The sequence below is a fragment of the Corvus brachyrhynchos genome, unplaced genomic scaffold (assembly GCF_000691975.1).
Source record: "Corvus brachyrhynchos isolate BGI_N302 unplaced genomic scaffold, ASM69197v1 scaffold409, whole genome shotgun sequence".
Lineage (NCBI taxonomy): Eukaryota > Metazoa > Chordata > Aves > Passeriformes > Corvidae > Corvus > Corvus brachyrhynchos.
The window spans coordinates 329,611-342,654 of NW_008246059.1; positions in this window are offsets into that span (position 1 = coordinate 329,611).

Here is a 13,044-nt window from a genome sequence, read left to right on the forward strand (position 1 = left end):
GTAGGTCCCAGCCTGGATCTAGCCAGGACATTGATAAGGGCAGCACAGTATCTCCAAAATCAGCATTTTTTTTCCTAGATGAGCCTGGCCTTTTGTATCTTATGAGTCAACAAATTTATAAATAAGTCTTTGAGCCTACACATGAGAAGAACCTATTTTTATATCTTCATATTAAATTCCTCCTAATTGCATATTATATTTCCTTTTCTAATTGCATTTTTATAATGTTAAAAAGATTACCTATTTTTTAGCAGAGCTCTTGCTGTATCTCATTAGTCAGATAGCTCAAATTGATAATAAGACATTTGAAATAGCAACATCATGCTGTTGTATTGCTGGCTTACTTTATTTCTCTCTCCTAGTGGAAAAATGCCTTTTTAATATCAGATATGTATGTTCATTTGTCTACCTATAAAAATAAGAACTTTTTCAACCAAAAAAAAAATTAGTTTATTAATAACTTATCTCACTTCTAATCCTTTATTGGGGAGGCATCTCACACATCATTCCTCCCAGATAGCATAAATTAACAGGAGCCTTTTTCTCTTTCTCTCACAATAGTCTATCAAAAACAGAAGCAAATCAGCTGTATTGTTTTTTTCTTAGATGTCTAAGAAAAGTGTATGATAGAATTTTATGGGATTTTTAGTTATGTATCATAGGTATTTGCAAGCTGCTTTTCAACTCAGCATTTAAATGCTTAAGGGAAACAGATTTTTTTTCAAAGGGATAGTTGTATGTGCTAGTTTAAAAACAGTCTAGTTGGGGACTGTGTGGCTGGGGCCCTCCTGTTTTTCATGAGGTGCTTGGGGGGTGCAGAGATCCACGTGCAGCCTGTGAAGAAGAGTACTCACGCTGGAGCACATGGATGCTGGAAAGCTGTAATCCAATGAGGAACTTGGAAAGCTGTTCCAAGGGAGGAACTTGGATAGAGAGAGATGAACCTTGCTTTCACAGATAGAGAACCCTTGCTTCCAAACTAAACCAGCTCATCCTTAAAAGACTAAACTCCATGAACTAAAATGACTCACGCTGGGCAGTTGTGGGAAGACAGCTTGGCCTGTGGGAGGGACTCATGTTGCAGGAGGTTTGGGCAGGACTGCTGCTTGTGGAAGTTAAAACCATGCTAGAAAAGTTCCCAGAGGAACTGTCTCCCGTGGGAAGGATCCCATGGCACAGCAGAAGAAACTCTTTTCCTTAAACATACTGAAGAATGATTTTTAAGAAGTGAAATATTGACCAAAACCCCATGTTTTGTTTCCTTGCACGGTCAGTGGAAAGAGGGAGGGACTGGGAAGGAAAGGTGTTCTGAAGATTTGCTTTGGTTCTCATTACCCTTTTTACTTTTAATTCTATTAATAATAAACCTTCTTTATACTGTTGTAAGTTTTGAACCTGTTTTCCCTTAAAGTGTTTTTTCCCCTAATCCTTATCTCAATTCATGAAGTTTTTGTTTTAATTTCCCCTCTTCTGCTCAGCTATAGCAGAGGAAAATAAGTAGATGGATTTTTTTGTGGGTGCCTGGCGCTTAGCCAGCTTCAAAGCCCAACATTTTATCATCTTTTCTAAAAACACAAAGCCAAGTCCACATAAGTGTATGTTGGGGGAAGACTTTTCAAACTGAAACCTTTTAATCCTATAATAATATAGAAAACAACCCACCACCAGGACTGTGATATTTTACAAGAGTTTATTGCCTACAGGAGTCAGTCTGCAAATAACGAACGTGTACAGCAATAGTTTTCTAATAAAATATATGCTCAAGTGCACTTGTGCTGTTCATCATCACTATGACTACAATGTTCCTCACAGTTCAGTGTCTTTCATTTCAACTGTACACTAAAATAAAGCAGAGATGTGACAAATCAGGTTGTCTGAACCTGTGGCTCTGGTAAGCATCAGCTATGGTGCTTCTCGCTGTGCCAGCTGTGCCATGGCAGTGTCTCAGATGAGTAGGGAGGTTTGCTAAGCTCCCTTCTGAGGAGCTTTCAGACTCTTCCCAACTCCAAAAACGAAGCCCTACATGACAGATAAGGTTTTCTTTTTCTTCCTGGCCCACTGTCTGCCTTGCAGAAAGGGTTTTCAGGAAGGCAGTGAAGGATGTGGCTTTGACAGCTCTGGGTACTGCAGGTTCCCAGAAGGCAAACATAAGCTGGATTTTGATCCTGCCTAGTGGTGGATAGTGAAAGGAGAAGGATACCAAATCCACCTCCAAGACATGCACATTGATTTGTCCTTTTTGGTTTTCTTGGTAGCAAGCCTGTCCTTTTCACAATCATGAGTGGGTGAGCAGCACGACCTCAAATTATGGGTCTTGTCCTGAAGAGGAAGTGAAGACCTGGATAACAAAAACCCATCCTGATGGTGTGGGAGACTCCTGTATGTTGAGGCTGTGAAAAGTGCACGTGCAGTCTGGAGGGCAAATGCAAAGCACCTCTTTTCTTAGTGTGAGAAGAGATTAACATTTTATCCTCAGTTATACTGACCGGATTTGGCTCTGTGCTCATCCAGCAGCAGCTGTGCCAGAGAAACTGTGATATTGTACAGCATAAGGAGACTTTAACAGCCCTTCCACCATTTGTTCCTAGGGATAGATTCTTTCTAGAAGTGGGTATAATGTGAAAAGATGGTATGTATAGGAAGCTATTTCAAGCAAGAGCCTTTATCCCCAGCAGTGCATGCCAGGTGCATCTCTAGGGGCACTGGCACCAATACACCTGATACATCCATCTGGAAAACATACTTTCCTGCATGCTAAAATGTATTTCAAAATAATGTACATAAGTAATATAGATGTTGCACATTTCAAACACCTCAAGTGACAGAGAGAAAAATGGAATTGAGAAACTGTGATATATGTCCTCTTGCTCAATTTAAAACATTATGTTGAATAAACAGAAACATTTCTTATTCCAAGAATGGAGCCTTAAAAGCAGATTACTACCATAATTACTACAAATTCACTTAAATATTCTTTTAGAAATGAGTTATTTCAGTGATACTGGTTACTAATCAATACAAGATTTAAAAAATGTTCCATAAAATTCAACTCAACTATCAAAAGCATCTTATTTCTCACTTCCCATCAGCCTTCATGTGAAAGTTCATTGTGTGCAGATTGAAATTCAGAACACGGTTCAGAAATAGTTCTCTTTCCTTTGGTAGCAATGCTATTGTCAAGCTCCACACGACATTCAGAATCATGTTGTGCTGTTCCTGAAGGAATATAAATATCCAGAGCTGTGTCAACAATAAGTCCACTACAGACCATGATAATAGGCATAGAAAGCGCTTTGGTAAAATATGTCTTTTTAGAGCAATCTGCACTTTTTTGTGGCTCTGATGCAATTCCATTTCTCTCTTTATAAAAGGAAGAAGTGCAGCAAGTTCAGGGTCTTGTGAACTAAAACTCCTTTCATCATCTGAAGCATCAGCATAGCATGCATGACTTGATGAAGAACAAAGGGATTAATGATATTGGGAAAGTTAACTATGACTCACATCTGTATCCACAACATCATGTCTTTTGGGGAGGGAGAAAATAATCAAATATAAATAACATTTCATGGCATCTCTTGGGGCTGCACGAGAGTCATATAATTTCTTTCTGTGTAAGATGGAGTGCGTCTCTCTTAATAGTTTTAGCGGGTACTTTCATATTGATTGATATATTTCAGACAATTTAGCTTGCTCCCTACTTACAAGCAATTAGTGCCACTTCCCGACACAAAACACATATCCTCGGGCAGGGAGAAGGACTTACTTGAACCTCACAAGCTTAGAAGCATCCTGTGATGCTGAAAAAGCTCCACATTTAAAAACTGTGTAATTGCAACTGTACTGCAATACCTACTGAATCTGTGCCCTAATGCTGTCCATATTTTCTACAAAACAACCCCAACCATTAAATATAGAGCAATGCTGTTTCAAGAGCATATGCAAATGCTCTATGTTGGACGTGTTTGCACCAGACATGTGCCTCTGAAAAGGAAAAGGTAGCCCTCCTCCAGGCTCCAGCTGAGAAACTGGGATGTGTTAGGAGACAACAGGGACTCCGGGTATTTAGGTAACTTGGCAATGAGGTTTCATCCCTATAGCAGAGTCATCTGTGCCCAAAGAGGGAAAGCCCTACAGCCTGCTGATGGCCTGGGAAGTCTGGAGAACAGTTCCTGGCCACTGCAACCCAGCAAAGTTGTGGTGGAAGTATCCCACAGAAGCAGCTCAGTCTTTAAACAGAAAGTGCTTTTAATCTGTCAGAAGCAGGTGGTCTTCAAACAAAGTAATGTTCATTCAACATTTCTTGAGTGGAAGCTTGGACAGGAGACACTGATGTCTACAAACAAATCATGTAGTTACAGTGAGTCAAGAGATTTGCTCTATCTGCAAACATTTCTATTCATCTCCTATCTTTCCAAGCAGAAATTTCACTATTCATATGAAGAGACTACTTATTAAATCACTCTGTCAAAAAGATTGAAGCTGGATTCAGACCTTTATTACAATTGTATAAGTGATGGAAATGCTTTGTACAGCAGCTACTTTAAAAAAAAAATAAAGAAGGCAAGCCATTGTGAAATCATCCTAATTCACAACAAAACCATTATTATACACAAACCAAAAGTGCCATATTTCCAGGTACACCCTATTTAAGGTGCATCAGCTGTCACTTGTCACACAAGTGACAGCTCACCCAATAGGTCTTGTTCTTCCCTTGAAAACATCAAGACATCAGAACAGACATCAGACAGACAGAAACACATGGAACAAGATAGCTGATGCTCTGGACAATCTAAATCCCTAATAGTCTCATATTTCTGGGCACAAATGTAATCATATTAGACAAGTTCCTCTGGAAATGTATTCATTTGGCTTTATTATCCACCAAAGGAGATTTCACAAGGTTCTGGGAATCAAATAAACTTCCCATTTATAAGTCACGGCTTGCAAATACTTAGAAATGTGCTCCACTGGAAAAAGGATGTTACTATGTTAATGGACACATACTGAGCTTCCATGAGTTTCAGAAGTCCTTTGGAGAGAAGTAGCTATGGAGAAACAAGATACGAATATATCACAATTTAAGCATGTCATTATTCTAGACCATAATATCTCACTAACCTTAATGTGCATTAGGCTAGAGTTGGCACCTTGTCTAATTCTTCTTTTATATGCCACAATCATTTTTTATGCTAAAAAAACATACAGTTCCTTCTTGATAGTTCTGCTCTTCTAAGTATATTGTTACATATTAACATAATGATAATGTAATTGCTTTTGTGCTTATAAGCATTATCTATAACGTGGATCGAGAGCAAGGTAATCTGTCTGTGTTGTGTAAACATGAAAATAACTAAGAAAATTAAGTTTGGACTGTTTGGTAATGATACAAGCGTGAGAAATAGAGCTGTTCATAACAATGCATATGGCTATGCTTGAGAAAGCTAACAGTATAATGACAGAAATCAATGTACAGCATGATGAAAATGGTTAATAAACTTTGAAAAGTTATGCAAAACCAGAGTATGAGAACAGCAAAAGGCTGGAGAAAAACAGACTGAGAAATGCAGTGAAATATAACAATAAAGACAAGCTTATGTAATTCTGAATTACATACTGTCACAGCACAGGGAAGTAATAGTCCCTTTTTAAATGACTTCAGTGGGCTGACAAACTGTATGCTGCATCCACTTGTGTGCTTCTGCAGCAAAAATTAAAACAAAATAAAACTGACATTACAGAAGCCCTTGACAAAAATGTTTGAGAATATTTTACCATATAATGTACTACTGAAACCAGTCATTGGGGACAATTAAACACAGCATAAAACATGTCATTCTTTAATCTGCTTTTGAATTTTGATTAAGAATTGCAGATAACAATGTGAATGGTATTCTCAAAGCAAGGGGTATAATTGGCAAGAGCCCTAGTACTCATTAACTGAAGATTAAACTTAAAGCAAACTGAATACCCATCTGATGAAGAATACAGAACTGTTGGAGCAATGGAGATCATGTTCAATGAAATAAATTATATTTTTGCCTTTGAGGATGCCAAAAGCTAAAAGCAGGATTGAAAAATTGTCATGATTTTATGAACACAGTGGAAAACTTGCAGAACAGAGTAAGGCGTGACCTTCCTGGTATACCCAGGCACACCCAGGCACATACAGGTTATCGTGCTGGGAATTAGCTACAGTTTAAATAAAATTCACTAACAAAGAACCAAAACAGTCTGATCAATAAGTGACAAAAGCATTTATCAGCATCTGAAAATCCCTCTTACTTATCAGCAGTTATTCTGGAAGCATTTGAAGGAGAGATGTCAACAGATTAGAAGAAACTGAGAAAACAAACTGATTAATGTACTAAATAACTGATTAATTAGGAAAGATTAAAAGATGTGAAGGGGCTAAGTGACAGCTCATATTTTATTATGTAAGCCAAAAAAGAAGAAAAAATTTTTGGAATGGATGAATGAGAACAAGTAATATGGGCAAACAAATTTGTGCCAACCCTGAGAATGTTTTGAAGCTTCCCCTACTGTTCCTGCTAGCACTCTGAATAAAAGTCAACAGAAGGTGTTAGAGTTGGGAGTAACCAAAGTGTGCTGGAGAGGCATGTGTTAGAAACTGGGTTTTGAAATAAAGGATTTTGTTTTGTGATGGCTACAGAATCCTTTGTGTCCTGTGGTTGCTGCTAGAAAAAGAAATCTCTCGGTGTCCTGGTTTTCCCAGCAGCAAGGTGGGCTCAGTAATATTTCTTGACTCATGGGGACGTTTTGACAGGAAATTCAATGAGAAGAAATATATATTCAACTTGGTTCTTAAAAATCATCTTATTGACCCAAATGGGCTTTTAGTCATGCCTTTTGACTGAAAAAAATATTCTGGGAAAGAAGAGGTAAAACAACTCCAAGAAGAGAAACAGATCTGGCACCATGGTGAATGGAAAAGGGAAAAGCATAAAATCTAGGGAAACATCTGAAAAATTAAAGATTAAAATAAAAGGAGGGGAATAGAGAAGAACTACAGGAGTGGGGGAGAAAATGCAGAACAGAGAGGCAAAGCACAAGGGCTAGCCTGAGCACATTGCTGCCTTAAAAATTGGTGAGGCATTGAGGCAGCTTTATGCACTGGAAAAGGACACAGCTGAACAGGGCAGCAGGGTGCTGGGGGGGCAGTAAAATGGCCACTGTGCCACTGCCTGTGTTGCGTGCCCCAGAGCCTTGATGAAGTTACACTGGTGGGGAGAGGGCACAAGTAGTAGTCAGCCCTCTCTTGATGCCTTAGGATTTTAGCTTTTATATTTTTCATATCCTGTAATGCTTTAGTGTATAAGTCTAAGACTCTATGTAGCCTGTTAGCTACTGTTTTCCCATTCTGGTCAGAAAAAACAATTCCTCTCTAGGCCTGAAACTCAAGGACACTTTACTGTCTCAGGTCCTAAAATATGTAAACAAAGCCTCTAAAGGTGGGGAACAAACTTGGGGTAATGACTTCATTACCTGAAATTGTAATTGGAGAATTAACCCCAATATGCAAATGGACCAAACTTATAAAAGTATGAAAAACCATCACCCAGAGGTCTATTTTGGGTGTAGCCTCTCTGAAGGGTTTTGACTGCCCAAAGTGTACCTGAAGGCCCTTCAATAAATACCCACTTTTATCCTCTTAATTTTTTCTAGTCTCTGTTTTCAGATAGCCCCATCAAGGCATCACTCCCCATCTCTTAGGAGCAGCATCATCAAGCCCAGCTTTACTGAGCTCTTGCCCTCCCCTCACTCTGTCCTCATTACTGTGATAGCAAATACAGTTTGGCCTAAACTGGCTTTTTTTCCCCCAGCTTTGAGTGGGTTAGATGCTTGAATCAATTGAACAAGCTTCTGCACCAAAAGTTAGACATATGAAACTTTGACAGAGGGCAAGTATTGGTCTGAGACTGGTGCCACATATTTAGTCCTGCATGGAAAGGAGCAAGAGAGTACTATGCTAAACACTCCTTCTGTTCAGCCTTCCAGGCAAGAAAACCTCTCCACAGTTATGTTTGCATGGTAAGTGTGGCAAGAACAACCTGTGCAGGTTCTGCTGGATAGACTCCCAAATCTGATGTCATTGTAAATCCTGGGCCGTGCATCTGATTGCTGAAGAACTCAGGAATAACACAGAAGAAATTCTGTGGTGCTGAAAAAAAGATTCAATTAAATACAAAGTTTAATAGCTAATGAACTATGTATGCAGCTAAATGATATAGCCAGTGCCACCTGGTTCTTTGCTGGTTTTGTACTCATTTTATTTTATCAGAATACAGTGGGACTATATACTGAAGGTCCTTAGTTGTATTATCCAAGTTGCAAATACTGAAGGTGGCAGATTAGGTAAGTGTCATTTGAGATTTTGGGCACAAACCCCCTAACAGAGATAGGTAAATAAATTCAACTATTGCATTAACTGAGTATTTTTGGTCAAGTAACAAAAGTGAAATAGTTTATATGAGAGAACTCCTGGGTCTTTTGTTGACGCTGATTCCAGATTTCATTAGACATCATCTTTGATTTAAATCCAGAGGCAATGAGCCCAAAGTGAAACACAGGAGGTTCTCTCTGAACATCAGGAAACACATTTTCACTGTGAGGGTGACCAAGCACTGGTACAGGTTGCCTAGGGAGGTTTTGGAGTGTCCATCCTTGGAGATGGTAAAAAACCGTTTGGACACAGTTCTGAGCAATTGGCTCAGGGTGGCCCTGCTTGAACACAGTGAGTTGGACCAGATGACCTTTAGAAGTCCCTTCCAGCCTCAACATTTTTGCGTTTCTTTGATTCTGTGAACAGTGTCCTAGTTTATACTCTTAATATTTTTGATGTTTTCTTTACAATTACAGAAGTTGGGAAGGGATTTTTGGGTAAGAAGGAAAGTTGAGTTTAGTAAATACAATTCTCTGGCAAAATACCTGGCAAGAGCAGGATTCTACTGTATGATGCATAAGGCCACAGGGAGCTCCAAACAATGCTTTGATGGTTTCACTAAATTATAGATCTCTGCTCTCCAAGACAAAATAAAACAGTGTTTTCACAATTAAGTGTATCTGTATGGTATCCAGATCTCTGGCAAATGAAATCACTCTTGCTGGTCTGGCAGCTTCTCTCTGTTCTTTCATATTCCCTGCTTCCCTTTGGTTGTACATTTTCATTTCTAGAACTTCTGGGGAAAAATAAGGGAGGACGGGGGCAGAAATTATGTCTGCATCATCAGGGGACTTAAAAACTGCTGCTGGTGTTCAAGAGCTCACCAAGGATGACAATTTTCAACAATCTGTATAGCTTCCTACTTTCACAGAAGAGCAGTTGGAGGTGAGCAAAAGTGAAATTGTTGGATAATTGCAATAAAGTTACATTTACTTGACAAAGAGGGATGTTACCAAATGTGGCAGAGTTTAGTGTGATCCCAAAGACATACAGGATCTGTCATTTTGTTGGTGTGGCATTCCCTCTGTCTGCAACAATTTGCTCTACAGAAGCAGCTTGCTCGAATTCTTTCTGAATTCCTTTGCTTTTAAAGCTGGCAGGAAAGTGTTTAGGGTTTTTTTTTTAATACATGTATCAGAGAACAGAAGAGAAATGAATACCCAGCTGGCACAGTGTGAATTTGCCAATCAAACATGACTGTATCACTCACTTTATACTAGCTAAAGATGCTTCGAGACAGATAGCACTGCTCAGATATGGCTTTTCTAGATAAAAAATGGCATGTCATTCATCCCAGGAGTCAAAAAACAACAGCAACAAAAAGCCAAAACCAAACCCCATACAATTTACTTACCATCCATCTGGACTTGTTAAAAGCTTTCACACTGAGGGCAAACCATGTCTGACAAATTTGGTGTCCTTCCACAATGGGGCTACAGTGGTGGATAAGGGAATAGCAACTGACATCATCTACCTGGACTTGTGCAAAGCATTTGACACTGCCCTGCACAACATCCTTGTCACTACATTGGAGGGACATGGATTTGATGGATGGACCACTCAGGGGATAAGAAATTGGCTGGGTTGTCGCATTCAGAGAGTTGCAGGCAATGGCTCAATGTCCAAGTGGAGTCCAGTGATGAGTGATATCTTCAGGGGTTGGTATCAGGACTGGCGCTGTTTAACATCTTTGTTGGCAACAAGGACAGTGGCAGTGAGAGCACCCTCAGCAAGTCTGCCAATGTCACCAGGCTGTGTGGTGCGACTGACACGCCGGGGGAAGGGATGCCATGCAGAGGGACCTTCACAGGCTTGAGAGGTGGATCTGTGTGAACCTCATGATACTCAGTGAAGCAAAGCACAAGATCTTTGCACCTGGATCAGGGCAATCCTAAGAACAAATACAGGCAGAGAATGGATTGAGAGCAGCTCTGAGGAGGACATGAGGGTTGATGAGAATGTCTACATGAACTGGCAATGTGCGCTTGCATCCCAGAAATGTCCTGGGCTGCATCAAAATCAGCATGGCCAGCAGATCAAGGGAGGTGATGCTCCCTCTCTACTCCACTCCTGTGAGATCCCATCTGGAATACTGTGGCCAGCTCTGGGGCCTCCAAGATAAGAAGGATGTGGACTCGTTGGAGCGAGTACAGAAAAGAGACACAGAGATGATCCACCAAGAGGGTTGAAACACCTCTTCTATGATGACAGGCTAAGAGAGTTAGAGTTGTTCAGCCTGGAGAAGAAAAGGCTCCAGGAAGACCTTAGAGCAGTCTTCCAGCACCTGAAAGGGGCCTACAAGAAAGCTGGACAGGGTCTTGTTACAAGGGTTTATATAGATTGGACAAGGGGCAGCAACTCTAAACTGAGAGAGTTTGTGGATGCCCCATCCCTGGAAGTGTTCAAGGCCAGGCTGGATGGGGCTTTGAGCCACCAGGTCTAGTGGAAGATGTCCCTGCCCATGGCAGGAGGGCTGGAACTAGACGGTATTGAAGGTCCCTTCTGTCCCAAACCATTCTATGTGTCCAGGATATAGTTTGCCTAGCTAAGCTGAAAGACTTGGGGAACTGAAACAAAGCTGTAAATTCAGTTGGGAACTCCCTACAGCTGACTACCCACTGCCCTGGAAGGGGGATGTTTGAACTGGGAGAAGTACTGTTACTGTTAAAATTTGTTCTGAGACCAATAGTTAGTATTGCGTAATTCTTAATTTATGTGGAAGCGGACACAAAGAACTGTGCAAAACCATTAATAGAAAGGAGGTTCAGAATATATTGTAGACATGACTATATAATCTTGAGGACTGGAATAAATGAAATGGGATGAATAATGGAAAAGATATGGTCATGCACTTAGACATTTATAAAAAGCATTATTATTCTTATTATTGACTGTAAATGACAAATACAAGGAGTAGCCTGTATTTGTCACTCACAGCATGACCTGAACCATCAGTAAGATTTGGCCATATAAAAAGCAAATTTGCTGTATCAGAAAAGGTAATTTTGGAAGAAACCAGGAGAGACTACCTCCATTGCAGAGACTGGCAATAGTTTGTAAAAAGCTGTTACAAATTGCAGCTATGCTGAAGAAAGCTGAATCCAAACTTTATTTAATGCAGTAAAATTTGAGTTACAGAGGCTCTGTCTTACAGGAGGAGACTAATAAAATGTACTGATAGGTTAGACCAGCAAAGAGTGGCTATGACTACTGCCTATAAATGTATTATAGATTTAAAATCAGGGGAAAGAGAAATGACTAACTGAAACACTGGATGGCACAAGGACATACGAGTATGAACTGGTCTTGAATGTGTTTGAGATGAGCTGTTCTGGTCCAGCCCTTCAACAAGAGGTACAGGAAAACAGCGTATTTAGTGTAAGATGGATCTGGATGTGTTTATGGAACGAGTTATACAGAGCATTTTCTCCTACAACAGCAAAATACTACCTTCAAAACATCTGTGCCAGTCCCATGAGCCAAAGATCCCAAAGGTTTATCTGCTTAGCAGAGCAGAGAGCAGCATGCAAACCTAGGGACCTTTGAACATCTTGGCCACTGTACCACACGCAGCAGCCCAGTTTCATCAGACCCAGTTCCATGCGATTTAATGTGCCCCACGTTAAGGAGGGGAGAAGGAGAGGTCTTCTCACATCTAGCATCACCAAGTAATTACAGAAGGACATTTACTTTGCAGAGGCAGCCAGTGCTGAACCCCCTATGCCAAAAGGAAATTGCTCTCTCAGTCTTAGTAATACAGGACTTCTTCACTGCTGTATTTAAGCAGACAACAATCTGACTTTATGTGTCTGATCACTGTGCCTCCCCAAAGCTTACTCCTGGATTTATGGCCTTGCTCTTGACTGCTCTGGTTAACAAACTACTCAAAGGTCTCCTCACACAAGAGCTATACCTTAGTGCAAGGCAAAACTCCTCACACAAGGTCTACACCGTACAGCCCATCAGCGACATGTAGCAGCAGAGACATCAAGGAAAGAGGCAGTTTTTGTTCCTGAAAAACAAATGGCTTGCACAGTGGATTAAAAAACTTGCATGAAATGTGTCAACTGAGACAGGAAAAAATCTCGTTGAATGTAAAGCATTGCCTTGTGTTTTCGCTATGTAAAACCAGTCACTGTGCTGTCAATTTACACAAAGCTTTCAGTCACACAGATACATGCTGAGCATCTGCACTCAAGCCTGTGCAGTGCTTCTGACCTCTGAAGTGTCTCCATGTAAGGGACTGGAAAACACGTAGATAGTAAAAGCAGTGTTAGAAAACTCACTGCCTTCACCGTAAATATATTAATTTATTTGGACTGGTACAAATACTCCTGCTATATGTGCTGGAATTCCGTTCAGTAAAAATTAAACGCAACCCTTACAATTAATCAATAGCAGAGATAGTCTCTTTGCTTTCTTTCCCAGCCCCGCTCACACCGGCTTATTAGTGAATAATAAAAAACCACCCCGAAGAGTGGCAAACGCTGTGCCAGCGGTCTCTCTTCCTCGACGCGCCCGGGGACCCTCTCTGCTCCATTCACCCGTCGGTGCTATCCCCGCACGCCTGTCGCCTGTGCCCG